Here is a 17,583-nt window from a genome sequence, read left to right as displayed (position 1 = left end):
AGTTGCACTAAAATTGAGGAACATTAAGGTTGGCTGTCCGGCTCATGTAAGGTGCAACTATAATTTTCTTGTCCTTTTGTGCAGTTCCACTAAAATAAAGTGCCATTGTGGTGACATTGACGGCTCCATCTTGCAAAGGCTAATAAAATGTTACACGAGATTACCAGCAGAACTTGACAGAGATTTTGGAAACTCCAATCACCATTTTGTGCAGTTCCACCAAAATTGAGAGATGTTGCCCACGTGACATTTTAGTTGAACTGCACAAGACACCCATTCCAAAAAAAGGGTTTTCTGCAGTTCACCAAAAGGTCACAATAGCAACAAGGTGAAGTGGATATCCCTATCTGCACAAAAAGATAGAAAGTAAACAATTGCTAGTCAATAAGAATATACGGAACATATACAAAATGAAAAGAAGCATCTTAATTATGTTCATGGCAATCACGGAAGGACAATAGAAATTTTAAAACGTCAGCGATGCTTCATGTTACCAAAAGCATTACGATCAACAATGAGATTCCTCAAATATGGGATTAGTTTAATGGTGGCATTGCTTGTTTACCAGACATAGTAAATCAACAGCAGCTAAAGAGTTGGTTTAAGGGCATGGGACTGTGGGGACACCAGGACACTCAGCAGTGTAAAGGAGCAACTTACTTATCATACTGGGTAAAACAGCAGGAGTGCCATTGTACTATGTGAGGGCAGCAAATCTAATCCTGGAGACCTTTTACTATGTGAGGGTAGCAAATCTAATCCTAGAGACCTTTTACTATGTGAGGGCAGCAAATCTAGTCCTGAGACCTTTTACTATGTGAGGGCAGCAAATCTAATCCTGGAGACCTTTTACTATGTGATGGTAGCAAATCTAATCCTGGACATACTCTGTTGACTTGTCCACCAGCCGCCACTTTCTATCCTTTTTTCAACCAATAATAGATCTGTTCCTTATCCAGTTTGTATTGCGTTTTCTCATTATTTCCCTTTTCAACCAAGAGACCGGTTGGGTATCCGATCTCTACTACTTTCACCATATTATTTCCTCTTTAAATCAAGTCGTAGATTCATGCTGCAACTTTCCCCCGTTTCTTCATTGTTTGAACAAAGCCCTAGATTCGAATGCATGAAGTAGCTTTACCTCTAATAATACTAAAAATTTAGGTGGCTTTGGAAGAGCTGATGGGAGTAGAAAAAGATACACATGCAGACACGTGGGGAGCTGGGGCAGTAGAGCAAGGCCGCTTTCGAAGAACTTATACCTGAGGGTCGCCGGGATGTCGGCGGCGGTAGGTCGGATCTGTGGACAATACAGCAGGGAGGAAGAAGGGTCGGAGGACCTCCCGAGCCGGCCATGTGTCGAAGAGAACGACACGGGCAGAGGATCGGGCCCCTCCGGCAGCTGTGGGTTTCCTCCCTCGGCGGTGATGACCGCGTGAACGATGCACCTTTTAGTCCTCTACACACACCAGCCAAAGGGATCTGACCGGATCTATGACCAGTGGTGAGCAGAGAGAAAATGTCGCTGCCGCTATCTTGTTTATATCTGGAGAGGATGAGAGAATGAAGAGAGCAACCCTAGTAAAGCAAGCGCTCAGGCCCCTGCGTCCATATATAGTGGAGTGATTATCTTTTTTCTCTCCACAACAAGCGTTTCAATTTGTGTACGTGGCATTAAAGAAAAGAAACTCTCTATTTAAGGTGACTACTGTACGACTCCTACTTACTACTAGTAGTACTAGAGTATTGTTCACTTGTGCTCCCCGCCCATCCATTCATTAAACAACCCGACGGGTGAATAAACATACAGTAAGTACTCTATTTATATAGAACGAACAAGCTCGAACTGTTTTTGCGTAGTTAAAAGTTGAGGGCGGGGCTTTTCCCGGGCAGTACGCGCGGCAGTTTTCAGGTAGGGCCAGAAGACTATTTTATTTATTTTTTAAAAACTTCGAGACGGCCACATAGCATGGAGCCGACCCCAACGATTTTAAGCTTACAGGCACAGTACACGCTATCCTAGACTACTATACACATGAAACTGCCACACGAGCGTCCGGGCTGGGCTTGGCTCTTCGCCTCTTCGGGAAGTCGAACAATGATGGAATAGTACTGCACTGGAGGGGTACTACAGTACGCTTCTGGCCATCTAACACTGATTGAACTGCTGCATGTCCACCGCGTGCGGGAGGGAGAGTGTGTAGGGAAAGCTTCTCCTAGTCTTGCCAGCCACCACGCTCATGGGCGAGGGAGGGACGCTCCTGCCTTTGCGTGTATGACAGGTGGGCCCTACAGGTGTGTGGCCAACCTGTCATACAGCCAAAGGCATGTGTAGTTAAGTCCGCGAGGGAGAGGATAATAAAATTTCTCGTTGATGTACGAGTTGACGCGACACATCAAAGCATTGCACTCGATATATTTCAATAATTTACGTGTGTGACTCCCAGATGCAGAGGCCGGGGGTCATCATCCTCGTTTTCGAGAAAAAATAGATGCGTGTGTGAGAGGACGAGTGCGTGCGTGCACCTCTTCTCTTCCTGTACAAACGTACTACTAAACTCAGAGTACAAGTTTTTGTGGGTGGCACAATGGTGCGTGCGAGAAGTCCGAGAAATAGGTCTAATGCATTAATTGCAATGCATGCATGCATAAAGTACATGCATTGGTCAATTTTCTCTTAATACTTGCATGCAATGATTTAATGCACCTTGGAATCTGAACATGTGTTGGGGACAGCCAAATTGAGCCTTATAAAATGGAAAAACTAAAATTTTGAGATAAGCCCTATTAAACCGGAAAGGAGGGTGTAGAAAAATAAGTACTCCATCCGGGAATAGTGCCGCACTTCGAAACTAGAACCGTCAATAAATTTTGAGCTTGCGTCTCGTCACATTCCAAATTACTCCACACTATATTGAATTGCAAACCTGTTCACACCGATCACAACCTAAACGGTTTCCCAGTTAGGAGCGTATTAGTACTCAGTTATAAATACTAGTATGCCAAGATGACTGCACATTCCTCCTCAACTCCTCATCCACAAAAACAAACAAGTCATTCAGCATCCTTCCCTTGCGTCTGCCATGGCTAGCGTGATTTCTGGGTCGAGAGATTGCCACCAGGGAGAGGCGAGCATGGAAGCGGAAGCACGAGAGATGTCCCGCCTCACTGCGAGAGCAGCCAACATGTCCCGCCACGCGGAAGTAGCAACAAAGAGGTCCCGCCGTGCCGCTGAAGCAGCACGGAGATGGAGATGGAGATGGTCCGCGAGGAGCCCCCAGCGCCTCCGGAGCCTCCCGAGGCCCCTGGGCTTGGGGGCTCGTGAGGATCGACTTTCGCAGCCTACCGAGTCTGCTACACCAACACTCCTTCATCCTCAACATCATCAGGTGACATCTTTCAAGTTTCATTTCCAGCTGGGAGCGCCCCCCAGGGCTGCATTATTCCCAGGCCGCGTGGGTCCATCCCTGCGGCATGTATCCCTTTTATTTCATGTTGTTATCTTACTTTGTTGGGGGAGACCCTCGGGCTGCATCATCCCCAAGTCGCTCGGGCCAGACCCAGCGACATGTATCCCTTTTGCGTTTATTTCCGGCTATGCGTTCGACTCACCATGCTTGATTATTTGATGCCGGTCCATGGCACCTCTTCTTCTCCATGCCGACCACTTGCATGTTAAAGCAGGGGTACCTGAGCATCGTGACTCAGGGCTCTTACTGGCTCTCCAGCCCTCACCCTCTGGCCTTGTCCACGGCATCGCGACCTGGCATACCAGCAACGGCTGAGACCAGCTCGAGGGCCGGGACCCGAGGACGTAGAGTGCCGGCATCTAACCAAATTTACAGGTACACATCACAAGATAAGGCCTAGTGCCAGGCGCAACCCGCCTAGAGGTAGGGCCGCATGAGTCCCACGCTGGCTCATGTGTGCCCAGATACACCTCGCCAGGCCCTACCGTGCCAGCCACGTGTCAGGGCGGGGCTGTACACGCCCCGGGGGCTCCTCCCGGAGGGGAGCCCCCTCCCACGTACCAGTGGAAGCACCATGCTCCGCGCTGGCTGACGACACTGCCGAGGAGCGGCTATGCCCGTACACATACGGAAGCGCTATGCTTCGCGCTGGTGATAAACAACTGAGGGTGGCCCCCGGGCCGCATCAACCTCAGGGAGCCTAGAGCTTAGTGTCTAGCCTCATCGTAATGCCTCCCCTCGGGAGTGACGCGCGAGGGGGCTGGGCACGGGGGCTGCGCCTGGGTCACGCCCAGACGCACGCCGCCCAGCCAGGCCTCCCGGGCCTGGTTCGTCGCGTGTCTCTCCCCGAGTGGAGCCAAGGTACGAAGGCCGTTTGAGCGTCAAGGGGGACTCCTGAGCATCGCGACTCAGGAGCCTAACTGGTCACGTAGCCCCTCACTCCTTAGTTCCGAAAGGCTAACGGCGGTTGAGGTATGCGCGCGGCCGGGCTCTGCAGACGTAGAACGGTAGATCCACCCACATCACACCTCCCTACTTGCTGTTCGTGCGCCAAGGGGGCCTCCTGAGCATCGCGACTCAGGAGCCTAACTTGTCACGTAGCCCCTCACTCCTTGGTCCCGTCCTGGTTTTCGGTCGGGGCTAACGGCGGCTGAGGTAAGCGCGGGGCTGGGCTCTGCCGGCGTAGAACATAAGCATGTAGGAAGGAAAAGCGTAAATTTCAAGGAATTCAAAAGCAAATATTACAGTCCACATTGTTATCTCAATGCCTAACGCAAGTTTAAACGCCTCCCCGAGGCATGATACATGTGCAGGAATTAAAGGCAGGATAGGAGCCAAAACGGAGTCACTTGTCGGCAGTGGAGCAGCGCGGAGTGGGTTCGCCTCATGGAGCAGCGGGGTCGGCAGCGCCTTGCCTCGGCTTGGTGCTGAAGGCCCGGAACTTCCCTAGCAGAGCCTCCGCGCGACCCTTCACGGCCTCGGCAGCGGCAGCGGCACGCTCGCCGCTTACTGGCTCCAGCAGGCTATCGAGGTCGACGCCGGGATCGCGAAGGTAGATGTGGGTGAGGACCCGTGTCAGCACTGCAGAAGACAAGACACGCGCCTTGGCCTCGGCCATGGGGCCAAGGCCAAGGGCGACGTCTTCAAGAGCGCGAACTAGGAAGGGAAGCAGCTTGGCGGGGCCGTCCTCGGCGCCAGCCAGCGGGCTCTCCAGGCCGCTGTCATAAAGCGTCCTCAGCGAGGAGCGAGCCTTCGCCTCCATCTCCGCGAAGGCCACGCGGTCCTTGGCAAGAACCCAGGCCTTGTCTTCCAGCTCGACCTTCCTTGCCCCCAACTCCTGCTCCAGCGCGCCTAGGCGGTCACGGCACCTCCTGAGCTTGACCTCCCTCTCCTTGACGGCCGCCTCGCGAGCCTTCACGCCTTCTTCCTACTCTTGGTGAAGGCGGGCCTCTTTCGCGAGCTGGTCCCGCAGGCCTTGCAGCTCGTCCTCCAGCGCCTTGCAGCGACCACGGACGTCGACCACCTCCCCCAGGGCTGCGTCACGAGCAGCCTTCGCCTCAAGGATGACCTGCCTCTCCTTATCGCAAGCCGTCGAGGCCTGGACCAGCGCCGCCCAAATCAAAGCGTCGGAGCGAACCCATCCTAAAGCCAGCTCCAAGCGCCCGGCCACCAAGCGAGGGTCGGCGCCAAGAAGATCCTGCTGCAACCGGTCCATCTCAGCAGCAGCACGATCCAGAACGGCATGAGGAGTCGGAGAGACAGCAGTCGGTGGAGTAGGAGGAGAAGGCGGCAGCATGACCACAGCATCCTAAGGCGGACCCTGCTGCGCCCCAACGTATGTAGTGGCGGCAGCAGGCAAAGGCACCTCGGGAGTCACTTGGGCCATGGGGGCTGAGCTCGCCCCAGCTGGCTCAGCCAGGCCTCGCGAGGACGACTGGGCAGGAGAAGCCCGTGTATCGCGGTCACCTCCCTTCGCGGGCAGAGGCGCTGCCACGGATGGAACCTCAGGAGCTCCCTTCGGCTTCTTTGCTGCGGCCGCCAGCCTGTCCAAGAGATGTGGACGTCAAGTCTCAGCAGAAGAACAAGAAATAAAGACAAGAATCAAGCGCTTACGGGTCGTCGCTAGTGAGCTCAGGCAGCCTCCGGCCAAATTTGAAGCCTGAAAGCCGGCTGGAAGGGTCAACCTTGGGAAGCTTGGGAGCGGAAGGCGCGTCTGTGGTCCGCCTCGGGATCGGGGGCAAGCTCCCGCCGCCCTGCTCGTCATCATCCTCGTCGTCATCGCTCGGAAAGAGGCGGAGAGCACGGGACCTGCGCCGGGGGAGGGGAGCCCTCGACTCTCCGTCAGTCGCCTCGGAGTCAGGCCCTTTTTCCCGCTCCCCTCCTTCCTCCTCTTTGTTGGAGTCGTCGGAGGACACGTCCATCGATTCCCCGGGAGTTTCCATGGCACGGGCCCGTCCCCGTTGAAGACGGGCATGGACTACACTACCTGCTCCCAGTCGTCGCGGAGGAACAAAGGCGTAGGAGCGCCCTCCAACCTCGCCACATCGCCCCCGACCAGAGATTGGAGGACCGCAGCCAGATCTTCGTCGGCCAAGGCCGCGGGGCTCGGATGGGGCCTCCACATAGGAAGTGAGTACTGCCGAAGTGGAGCCAGCTGGTGCCCCAGGAATTCCCTCAGCAGCGATGCGCCGGTCAGCTTCGCCGCCGCCATGTTGGCCGGCCTCAGATCCACGTCCATCTTCTCCAACAATAGCTTCGCGCGGGGGTCCGCTAGCTCCACTCGACCCCAATCGCTGGAGCTCGTGGGTTGCTCCGTGGGCAAGATCAGCCGAGGGTGGATGCGCCCAGCATCTGCCAAGACCACTTGCTCCTGAAGCCCTCAATCCTTTTCCCGGGGTTCGAAATGGCAATGGTGCCACCATACGGGATGAAGCTCACGCACGTGGAAGCAGGACCATGAGAGGTCCGGAGGTAGAAGTAGTGGCGCAGCAAGGCCACTGAGGGCTGCACCCCTACGCGAGCCTCGCAGTAATAGGCGAAGATTGCCAGGAGAAGGACGGAGTTGGGGTGGAGATGCAGAGCTTGTAGCTTATAATGGCGGAGGACAGAGAAGAAGAACTCGGAGAAGGGAGGCACCAGGCCAGCAGCAATGGCGCTTACAAAGAACGGATAGAAGGTGCTCCCTTGGCCCTCAGGGGTGGCGGAGCCGGCCTTGAACACCTTCGCCCCGTCGATGCCCCGCGCCACCGCCATCAGGCGCAACCGGGCGAGGCTCACCTCCGACACGTTCGGCGAGTCCAGGGCAGACGAGTGCCAAGCTCCGGCCGGGGACTGACGAGGGGCCATGGCTTCCTAGGTCACGCGGTCGGAGTAGATCTGGAGATTTTGGAGGAAGGAAGGAGAGGCGCAAGAAAGGGGATCTGGGTAGCAACCGGAGAAAGAAAAAAGAAAAGCCTAGGCAGATGCCGCTCCTTTATCAACTCGCGCGGTTGCTGAGGTGCTCACGTCCAATCAACCGCCACACGGCGCCCAAGGCCGCAGGCTGTTAGGGCCCGCGGCGCTTTGCTCTTGCCCTTCCGCCTTCCTGCACGGCCAAGTCCGGGCGCGCCTTGGGCCTGGGGGCTACTGTCGGCATTCTGGGAACGGGGGTCCCCAGACTTGCCTGCCTGCGGCCTGCGGCGTGGCCCAAAGGGTGGCCTAGCACGGCCCATCTTCATCAACACAGACCCAAGACCCTTGCGAGGGGCCAAGCCTCACGGGGCGGATGACACGGAGCTTCCTCAGGCACGGCCTCATTAGGCTGGCTCGCGAGGAGGCGGAGAGATCAAGGCGGGGTACCTCACGAGGTGCCCGTGATGCAAGCCATGACGACCAAGGGTGCCAGGCGGGCGCCAGCCCGCGCAGTGTCCTCCTTTCCTCTTTGGTGCAAAGGGAGCAAGCGCGGGCGAGAGCATCAAGCAAAGGCACCCGTTTCAGTGCAACGAGACCAAGACCAGTCCAGCGGCAGGGAGGAAGTCATTGTGGAGCCCAAGCCAGCGTCACCACCAGAGCCTTTGGCAGGCGAGGACCAACTTTAGTCAGGATAAGTGTACCAGATGTTCCCCTTCAAAATGGCCAATTGTTGGCGCCCTTCCCGCTCAATATTTGGGAAGAGGCCCAGGGCCTTTGCCTATAAATAGGAGTAGCCACCCCAGGGGAGGGGGATCAAGGATCGGCCAACCCAGAAACAAGCAGGGATCGGAATCGGAGAGAGAATCGAGAAGAGAGAGAGAGAGAGAGAGAGAGAGAGAGAGAGAGAGAGAGAGAGAGAGAGAGAGAGAGAAGGGTGACTGAACTCCTCCTAGCAGTTCATCCCCCCAGCCAAGAACAGACCCTCACGAGGCTGTTCTTCCTTGTATTGCTCATCATCATCAGCCCAAGAGGCAATCCACCACACCACACACTGGAGTAGGGTATTACACCACAACGGTGGCCCGAACCAGTATAAACCCTGTGTCTCTTGTGCTATTCTTTCCATAGCTTAGATCTTAGCGAGGCGGAGGGGTGCAGGTAGGTAGAAGGCGAAATCTCCGCGCGCACCCCAGTGTTCGAACCTCAAGGGTCTGCCGGAACCTGAAATCCGACAGGGGGGTAGCTAGAAGGAGATTGTTAAGTGTGAGTGTGTGTTTTACCCATCTAGGCGGAAGCTACGTGCACAAAAGAGGAGACTGGTTTGATGTGGCATTAGGATTGAGGGTAATTAACTACATATGGAGACATAGAGACCTTGAACGTGCATGTGTGAGAGGTATACATCTATACGTGGGATGTGTGTGTGTGCGCGCATGCATGATCGAGATAAAAGAAAGAAGACATAAGTCATAAGATCAACGACATGGGAGAGACGGATCGGTATGACAATATGCATGCATGTGAGAATGCATGGAAGAAGTCCCGACAATTGAGCATGTGTTTTTGTCTTTAAGAGATAGTGGCGTGGGCTAGAGCATGCACCTATGGCGAGCAGAGGGAGTGAGGCGCAACGATTGTGCAGAAGAGGCCAACCTATAAATGCATATGTATGGAGAGACATATATAGTGTGGGTGATAGGAAGCAAGACTCCGTGCGAGAAAGAAATGTTGACAGAGAAACTACAGATAGATACAGAGATGGAGATGCTAGCTAGAGGGACATCCGCTAGTTTGGGTGTTGGAGATGACCGTCGGGTGGTTCAAAGGGTGAAGTTATATATGTGTGTGACAGGGCACTTGACTGCATGTAGAGAGAAACATATGTAGTGTGCGTGATAGGAATGAAGAGTGAGGGCGAGAAAGAAGTTTGATGGAGAAACAGATAAATAGAAAGATAAAGATGCTAGCTAGTGTGCGTTAGAGATAGGAGTCGAGTGGATCAGAAGGCTGGGTTATGTGTGTGGGTGTGAGAGAGATAGAGAGAGAGTGCGTGTGAGTCACATACAAACAGATATTAGAGAGAAATGAGATCCAGAGAGACGGAGTTTTGTGTCTGCGAGAGAGAAAGATATTTCACAACGAGAGTGATAGCAAGAGAGACATACGAGGGAACGCAAGATATCTCTAGGGAGAGAGGGTGTGTGTGAGCGACATACAAGAGAACAATGGAGAAATATGAGACCCTGGGAGACAGAGTTTGTGTTTGTGTGTGAGAAAGAGATATTGATGAGGAAGAGTCGCAGGTTCTCATATCTAAGGAGCGAAAGACATCTCTGTATGAGGGGTGTGCGAGTGGCACACACGGGAATAGTAGAGAGAAATGAGACCCCGGGAGACAAAGTTTTGTGTATGTGTGAGAGAAAGAGATTCCACATGGAGAATCATAGTTAGAGACACATAGCAGGGAGCAAGATATACTTAGAGAGAGATAGAGTGATGAAGGTCGAAGGAGAGAGTACCGTCAGTGTGTTACGAAGATAAAAGATCATTGTCGACATACAGGTAGCATGTGAGATACCTGAGAGACGATGAACGCGTATAGGTCCAGAGAGATAGTCCTATATAAGCATGAGTGATAGCTATATGAGACGAATATCTGGATTAAAGGGGATTCAAATATTTAAACTGGAGATCACGACATCGATAATATCATAATGCAAATTGGTGTATCAAACATGCATATTCATTTGAATTTGGGCACACGTGTAATGTTATATAGTTTATCAATATTGGTGATCCATAGATTCTTCAATTACAAACAATGCATGGTTTATATGCAATTAATGTCTAAACGGGATTACACTATATGTTGCGTGTGTGAAACACATTATACATGCTTGAGAACTAAAAAAACCCGCATGAAACACACATTAATTGGAGACAGTTAGCGAGGAATGCATACATTGGATTTCAACATAAAGTGGTTTCAAATATTTGAAAATCTAAATTGATGGATACAACCTTATGAATCTGAGATTATGCCATTTGTAAACCATATTTATGTATAAATGGTGTTGTGCTTTTGAAAGTATATATAAAAAATGATGTATATAGAATGTAATTCCAATTGAAAATGGATCCTGCCCGAAAAAAAATAGAATACAAACGGGATTCGAATTGAGTTGGCACGGTAAACGTGCACTCTGCAAAATTTGAACGAAGCGGGGAAAGTCGCAGTAACCGCCCAGAACCAAAATCTGCGAGATGGAAATCACTACTGCCTATCCCTGCCACGCAAAGCCTATATGCTGGATTTCTATATGTTTCAATAGGGGTAGGTTTGTAATTTCACCCAAACGTGATGTAACCGCCTCTCACCCGGATTCATACACGGTGAGCGCCAAAATACAGTGTGTCCTCGGCAGAAATCGACTCCCTCCCCGATTCATATTCATACACGGTGGGCGCCAAAAACAAACTCTCGTCGGCAAATATTTGGTGTATGCGAGATTACCGTCCTATCCCCAACTGACTAGTGTTGCTGTGATGTAGTAGAAATTTGAAACGGGGGCTAAGTTTATAAATTTCCTCACATTTGAGACAAGCGCGCCCTGAATACATGGTTCCCCCGTTCCTCTTTACCTCCCTTTTCCCCATTCGTACTCCGTGGGTGCCAAAACACCCTCTCCACCCCACCCTCCTCCGTCCGTCGCCGTCCGCCACCCCATCCACCGCCGTCCTCCTCCACCATGCCGGAGCTGATACCCCGACGCCGCCGTCCATTACAAGAGATTGACCTTTCTCATCCACGGCTTCGGGCCGGGATCCTTGCATCCCGTCCTCTCGTTTCATCCCCGCCGTCGTCCACCTTGCCGGCGCCACTCCTACGTCTGTATCGTCCGCGGCCACCGTCTACCCTCCTAGATCTGCTTCCACGCCACCGACAGCCACCGCTACCGCAGCACCGTCAAATTCTCAGCAGATGCGTACACGGCGCCGCACCAGAGGCGGTACTCTTTTGTATCTGCTCAACTTATTTATCATAGCAAGAAAATAGATCGCTACTGCTTTACTCTGATTTCTTGTCTTGGTTGCGAAGTTGCCTTTGTCTGGTTTGCACCTTCAGATCCGCCATGGCATGCACAACACCATACTCGCAATGCTTATGGTTTTCCCCTTTTATATTCCACACTAGTTAAATCACAGTAGACTAAATTTCAAAATTGGGTCAGTCGATTTTTCAGAGCTCGCCAGAGTTTGCCGGTGCGATCGAAGGGGCTCAGGTGGTTGTGGGGCCTCGCTGAACGAAGAAAACTCGACGCGGGTGGGGGTTGGGGTGGGGGTGGGGGTGGGGGCCGGTGGTCCGGCCGGTGGCCCATGCGGTGTTCTGTATGGGAAGAATCAGAGACGAGGAAGAAGAAGGGTTAGGACACGTAGGATCTTCATCCAACCACTTGAAATGGCGGAGAAACAGCTAGGAGTTGCATTCTTAATGCGCTCTGGTTCATCATGTGTGGGCACTGCGCAACCAACATTTTATTATCCAAAATCTGCTTGCTCTTCTTTACCATGTTCCTCTTCCGTTCTTCTTTAATATGTACTCTCTCCGTTCCTAAATACAAGTCTTTGTATAGATTCCACCATGGACTACATATGGGGTAAAATGAGTGAATCTACACTCTAAAATGTACCTGGATACATCTGTATGTGATCCATAGTGGAAATCTCTACCAAGACTTATATTTTGGAACGGAGGGAGTATGATAGTAGTACAGTATGTTCCTTGTACTAAAGATGAGCAGGGACATTTGAAGTGTAGAGGTCTATACGGTCGGTTGTGATGGAAACTTTGAGCCTCTTTGATTCATAGGATCTTGTAAACATAGGAATAGGATTTGTAGTGGCCTGCCCACTTGAATCCTATAAGAATAGCAAGGAAATGCGGGGAGCTGTGTCGCCTTTGAGAGTTACATTGATATTAATAGTACCGCACCTTCACTTGAAGAGAGCTGGTATCCGAAGCCTTTCTAGCTGTACCGGCAATACTAGCACATATATTCCAGCAAGTTCCACTTTGCTGATTTTACTCTGATGCTTAAGGTTTTCCCATTATATCTACACTATGATCTGTGTAGCTGCTTTGTGTCGCACTAGCAGCAGTCCGCTCTTGAAGCTAAACACTGCAATGACTTACAAAATTGGCACCAAGGCATTGAGTGCCATTCTGGATGCAATGAAACTCATACAGTCCCCACCTGTTGATTCTTGTTCAGAATATCATCCTAATGACTATTCTAACCTCGAGGAGTCAAAGGCAGATGGCCTGTCCTGTTCACCCATCAAGGTGCCTGTTCTAATTTGGCAATGTTTTATTGATTGCGGGTATCTTGCATATGTTGTCTTGCATTTCTTCTACTTTGTTGCACTGCCATCTTCTTAGTTTACTCATCATATATGTCGAGATGCCATGCCCATCCATTATCAATACATATTCCATTTGTCATCATACCATGTTTTTCCACTCAAATGTTGTTCTTGTGCATCAGACATCAAAAAGGAAGAGGGTGATTGCCGAACCTGAAGGAGCAGCAGCAATGTCCTTGAAAAACATGGGGGTGCCGGAGAAATCAGACAGCACCCCACTTATATTGGCAGTACAACCAGTGACACAAAACGTAGGACCGACTCCAGCAGACTGTACCCATACTTCACTGGCCACACCACTAGCCCCACCACATAGGACCTGCACTCCAGCAAAAGGTATACCGATTTCATTTTCCATAGCACTAGCTGTACCATAGAAAAATCCCACTCCAGCAAAAAGTACAGCAAGTCCACTGGCCGAAGACCTATCCCAACTGCAGAGACGGCCAATTCCTGCAGATTGGAACCCCATTCCATTTATTCCCAGTTTAAAAGACAATGCTTTCAATGTTGTTAGGGACTACGTGCATATATTCCCATCATGGGAAGATTATTGTGAAGACAAACACCATTTTCACATCTTCCTGTCCAACTTACGTGTAAGTGCTATTATTCATGGTTATTATTTTCCTATTTTCTGCTGATTGAACACATGAATGATTTACATTACATTGTTGTAACTAGGCGAGGGTTAATCTGGATAGTCATGACGAGCAAAGCTTGCTTGTGCTTTTCAAGGAAGCATTGCAGCAGTATCGGTGTTACCTGAGGAAATCACACTTTGATGGAAAGTCTATAAACGAATTTCCGATGAAGTCTCCTATGCTAAATTTAGAAGACATTGAATGGAAAAACCTTTTTATGCACTGGTCTCATTCCCAGGATGAGGTACTGTCTATGAAATCACATGACAATTTGAACTTCTACTTTTCCGCATGTGCCTTACGGATCTTTTTTGCAGGATATCTGCTCAAAGAAGAATTCCGGTTTGACAAGAACGACAGGATATCGCAAATATGCTGCCCGCTGCTTTGCTCTTGTTAGTACCTGTTGTCCTGTATCATCGTACTTGCATACATACCTGGTTCATTATGTGACAGCAGTATGCATGATAGCTTGCTTGTCAATTGTTCGCTCCAAATTATCTCATCTGTATGAATGGTTACATTAGTGTAGAATATATCCAATGCCAATGTTTTTTTAGCTCTGCATTGTTCTTGTAAGTACATGCTGTCCTTTATCAGTGTACTTATAATGACAGGTAGTTGTTCTTGTACCATCACTCTGCAGCCTATTTTCCTTTGCCCTCCATTTTATACACATCAGATCTATATTTACTCTTACCATAAGGTTGGTACTAAAGAAGCTTAGCTGTGCATTGCTCTTCGCTGTACCTTTTGCATGTATCGCTGCACTTACATTTATAGCTACTTGGTTATGTAGCATCACTCTTCATCTTATCTTAAATATTCTCCATTTTTCGTATATTATCATATCTATATTTACTCTTAACGAAATGTAGACTAAAGGCAATGCTTTTGAAGAAGATTCTGTGGTAAACTTCTTGAATTGCCCCCCCCCATCAATATGGACAAGGCCTTTATAGAGCCTGTCTTCACCAATAATCTAAGTTTGTCCATCTCAAGCCTTCAAACTTTGTTGTATATATTTGGTTAGGCATGACCGCAACAGCTGTTTATTTTTGGTGTTTGCATCAAACTGCTTGTTTAAAGTTTATTATGTAGTTCATAAAACAAAAGTTTGTCCTTTCTCAATTTAAGTTTTCAGTTGTACAACCAACTTCCTTCTTCATACCATGTAAATTAAACTATACAGAGCAAGTGATCTTCTTTTGCACTGCATGTATGCTTCTGTTCTTCATCTGTAATCTAGTGGTGTGGTGAACCTACCCACTACAGCACAATGTCATATTCTACAATGTCTTAACTATGAACAATGTCATATCATTCTACTATTATTTAAATCGTCTCTTTATTTGCCAATCTGAAATGGTATAAATTGACAGCACGCTAACCATTTATACTTATGAGTTCTTGATCTGTAATCCAGTGGTGTCGTGAAGTTGCCAACTCCTTCACAATGTCATTTCCTGCCATGTCTTGACCTGAACAATACCATATTGTGTTAATGCAAATTTAAACTGTGTCACTTTATTCGTCAGTAAGAAATGTGATGAATTGTCAGCACTGCTACTTTTATGTGCAAAACCTGTCATCTGTTTGCTTGTTTATCTTTCAGAGTGAGGAAGATATAAGTGTTGAACAAGCGCAGTCTCATCATCTTGCTCAGCTGCTTGCGCTGCAGCTCCCTAGTAGGGCTAACCTTTCTTGAACTCTATTGAAGTGTTGTCGGTTTTGTATATTATTTTGTCGGTGTGTTTATTTGCATTGGTGGCGATCTTTGATGCCCAGTGTATGTAATCTGCTGTCTGCTTGTGCTTTATTATCATAGTGGCAAACTTTGATGCCCAGTGGATGTAATATGCCATAATTTCTTTATTGTATAGTATAGGTTTTTTCTTATTCACGAGGATGCAGTTATTTTAGCGTATATATATCCTGTCTTCACAGTAAACCGGCCAAACCGTAAAATTACGGTACATAATCGGGCTGTCATGCAATCATGATGTAGGTTGGGCCTGAAACGTGCCGATCAGCTCACGGGCCGGCAGCAGCCCGAAATGAACCCCGGCCCATGATTGTGCGAATCAAATCACGGGCTTTTAACAGGCCGAAAAATTGTCTCGGTCCTTGTTTGGCCCAATCAGATATCGGATGCGAGCAGGCCGGATGCAAACCGGGCCGTAGTTAGGCCCAACTATATGACGGGCTTTTAACAGGCTGAAATTAATATAGGGCCGAAATGTTAAACGGGCCCTTAACAGGCCAAAACTAATATCAGGCCAAATTACTAAGTGAGCCTTTAGCAAGTGGGCCCAAAAGCATAGTGTCTAGTTGACGGGCCGAATCTAATATGGGCCATAATTAGGCCCAAAACCTCTTAAAGGGCCGGACCTGATCTGGGCCGTAATTTGGCCCAGAACGTGGTAGGATTTTAACGGGCCGTATCTCATATGGGCCACTATTAGGCCCGGAGCGTGACAGGCCATTAATAGACCGGATCAAATATGGGCCAACATTTGGCCCAAAACATGGCAGCCAGTTAACGGGCCGGCCTACTAGGGTCCTCAAAATCTTGTGGGCCTACAGCTGGGTCGGCCCATTAATGTCGGCGAAATCTCGTGGGCCTTTAGGTGGGCCGGTCCATTATGATCCGCAAGAATTTTGTGGGCCATTACCTGGGCCGACCTATTATGGCACACGAAAATCTTGTGGGCCTTTATCTAGGCCGGCCCATTATGGCCCACGAAATCTTGTGGGCCTTTAGCTGGGCTAGCCCATTATGGTCCGCAAAATTTCGTGGGCCTTTAGCTGGGCCGGCCCATTATGGTCCGCAAAATCTTGTGGGCCTTTAGTTGGGCTGGCCCATTTAAACTTGTTGGGCCATGCCACGTGTCGACGTATCATAGGTGCATTTTGTCCAGTGAGTGGATGATATCTGTCCCGATGATGAGCCGACACATGTTTCCTCTAGCCAATGATGATTTTACATGTGGAAAATCCCCATTGGTCGGGGCTGTTAACGGGTTATCGGATCCAAAACCCGACCCAATAGCTTAACGGTGTTCCGTTATAGTGGATGCCACGTGTCGGTCACCCTTGACGAAAGCACTTCTGTGACGCGCGATTTATCGTCATGGAAGTGGACACTTCCGTGATGATAATTTATGTAATGTCATGGAACACTTCTACGACAGCACAAGTATGACTATCTTGATTCTGTCATAAATTTGTCATGGATGTACATGCATGACAAAAAAGCGACCTACTGTGACAAACACGTATCATTATGGAAGTGTATTTTTTTTGTAGTGCACGTGGGAATAAGTATGGGCACTCTACGTCGTATGTATCAGCAGAAAGCTCAACGAACGTCAGCGATGGAGCGACGCGCGTCGGGTTGGACTGGAACGTCTCGCCTTGTATAAGGGAGGCTAGGTCTACTCACCGGCCGCGTACGCAACATGCAGGATTGCAAAGGGCGATGGCCCATGACCCCTTCGCATTTAGGATGTAGACCGGCGTGCTGGCCTCTCTGTTGATCCTAGGTAGGACTGCGGTGTGTTGATTGGCCGACGACGGTCATGACCTGATGGTGTGTCCGACCGGAGTTGATCGAGCGTGTTAGGTAAGTCGGTGCACCCCTGCAGGGAATTAAACATCTATCGATAGACTGTCCTACGGTAACAGCCGCTCGGAGTTGTATCCCGACCGATACAACTAGAATTGGATATTGGATGCTGAGGCATGTAATGGATATGATGGCTCCGGGATCGTTTCCTCGCAGGGAGTCGAGGAAGTGATCTCTGGGCGCTAATGTTACAACATGTTTGCTAAATATAAACTGCTATCCTATACTCTTATGAATGCTGCAAGATGCTTGGAGCCACTTGAAGATGCTAGTCTTCCCCCCTTCTCTTCTAGCATTTGATACGTCTCTGTCGTATCTACTTTTCCAAACACTTTTGCCCTTGTTTTGGACTCTAACTTGCATGATTTGAATGGAACTAACCCGGACTGGCGTTGTTTTCAGCATAATTACCATGGCCTTATTTATGTGCAGAAACAAACGTTCTCGGAAAGACCTGAAACTTCATGGAGCAACTTTTTGGAAAATATACAAAAAACCTGCAAAAGACACAGCAGGGGGGTCGACC

Source organism: Triticum aestivum, chromosome 3A (assembly GCF_018294505.1).
Source record: "Triticum aestivum cultivar Chinese Spring chromosome 3A, IWGSC CS RefSeq v2.1, whole genome shotgun sequence".
NCBI classification, from domain to species: Eukaryota; Viridiplantae; Streptophyta; class Magnoliopsida; order Poales; family Poaceae; genus Triticum; species Triticum aestivum.
The sequence above is the reverse complement of the archived record's forward strand: the minus strand, read 5'-3'. Positions refer to the sequence as shown.